Source organism: Peromyscus eremicus, chromosome 4, assembly GCF_949786415.1.
Source record: "Peromyscus eremicus chromosome 4, PerEre_H2_v1, whole genome shotgun sequence".
Lineage (NCBI taxonomy): Eukaryota > Metazoa > Chordata > Mammalia > Rodentia > Cricetidae > Peromyscus > Peromyscus eremicus.
Window position 1 is genome coordinate 63573634 of NC_081419.1, and position 1983 is coordinate 63575616.

General features: G+C 34.8%; 1 pseudogene; it reads right to left on the reverse strand.

Moving 5' to 3' along the window:
* Window positions 1–546: 546 nt before the first annotated feature.
* Window positions 547–1487, reverse strand: LOC131908249 (olfactory receptor 8H1-like; annotated as a pseudogene).
* Between the last annotated feature and the right edge of the window lie 496 nt (window positions 1488–1983).

The following is a 1983-nucleotide window of genomic DNA, read 5'->3' on the forward strand; positions in this document are numbered from 1 at the left end:
AAAACATATCAGAAATAGAATTTCTTACTAATAATAAACAACATTTTTATTAGTTCCTTAAGTACATTACTTCCATCATCTTATCATGAGTATCTAAAATTACTATTTCTCTTGAACTGCTAAGGAAACTGAATACCAAATTTAGTTCTTTGTCAATGACTTACAAATAGCAGATTGAATATTATAAAATGAGTGATTTATGAAAGTATAATCATTGCACAAGTTATTTTTGCATTATGTTTATCTGAATGTTTTATATGTATGAAATTTTAGATTATACAGTTGTAAGAAATTCAAACACAATTTCTTATGTTGAAAATTACAATATTTTAAAAATAAAAAAATTATATATGTGTGTAATATTTGCTCCATTAAATTCAGCCAGGGAAACTGAAAATCTGAAACCACATTCCTGGAATCTTCCAACCTGTATGAGAAAAGACCCAGAGAAATAGAAAAAGTAAAATTAATCATAATTGTTTTTAAACACTCACCAAAGAAGCATACAATTGGAAACAATGTGACTGACTGCTTACCCTCACTCATCTATTTCCTGGATCCTTGTCTCTTCTTCACTAATCTAACAACAGCACCTTTCACTTCTTTGTTTCTGAGACTATAAATGAGTGGGTTCAGCATGGGGATCACAATGGTGTAAAATACAGAAGCTACTTGATCTTTTCCCAATGAGTAGGATTTACTTGGCTTCAAATAAGTGAAGATCAGAGTCCCATAAAAGACAGTGACTCCCAGGAGGTGAGAGGCACAGGTGGAGAAGGTCTTTTGCTTTCCGGAAGTGGAATTGATCTTCAAAATAGTAGAGAGAATGGACACATAGGATACAGATATTGTGATAAGGGAACCCAGAATGGTAGAACCGGCAAAAATGAATATAATTACTTCAACTTCATTTGTGCTACTGCAGGACAGAGATAAAAGTGGAGTTGTGTCACAGTAAAAGTGACGGATGACATTGGACTTGCAGAAGTGTAATGTAATCATGCTAAGCACAGTGACAGAGGAATCAACAGCTCCAATCACATAGGACCCAGTGAGGAGGGCAAGGCAGCATCGTGAAGACATAATAACCGGATAATGCAAAGGTTTGCAGATAGCTATGTAGCGGTCATAGGCCATTGAGCAAAGCAGAAAACATTCAGTAGCTGCCAAGAGGATGAAAATGTACAGCTGGGTGAAACAACCTATGAAGGAAATGTTCTTGTTTGAAGTAAGCAGGTTCTCTAAGGTTTTAGGTGTGATGGCAGTTGAGTAACTGAGGTCAAGGAATGACAGATGGATGAGGAAGAAATACATTGGAGTGTGAAGCTGGACATCTAGACAAATGATCAGCATCATGCCTATGTTCCCCAACACAGTGACCAGTATATCAGGAGAAACAGCACAGAGAGGACCAGCTGGATCTCCTTGGAATCTGTCAGTCCCATGAGAATGAAGTCAGGTTTATTTGTGTGATTCCAGGAGTTCATAGTAAATGTCCCTAAATGATGAGAAATCAAAGGTAATGCATAGGTTTTATGATGGAATAGAGGTTCACGTGCATGTTTGTCACTGTCCTTTTTATATAGTATAGAACAGTAAATAATTCATTTACCAAATAGTGGCATTATATGTGATACAATTCTAAGAAAATTGTTGCTAGTCTAAATAATTTCATTTTATGAATTCAATACATGTGAGATGTTGTCATGTACATGTTAATATTATCCTCTCACTTTACACAAGTTATAAGTTGCAGAAAATTCAGTTAATGAATGTGAACCTAGTACAAACTCATGTGGAGTCTAGGATCATGGTTAAAATGTAAGACACCAAATGGTCCTAGTCACACTTTGGTCCAGTAAGTCTAAAGGAAATAAATATCATGTTTAGTGATCAAAGGTAGAAAATAACTTTAATGCATCATTTCTGCTTTTTTCAAAATCAATCAACCTTAGTTACTTTTTACTGAATTTTAATAGGCTA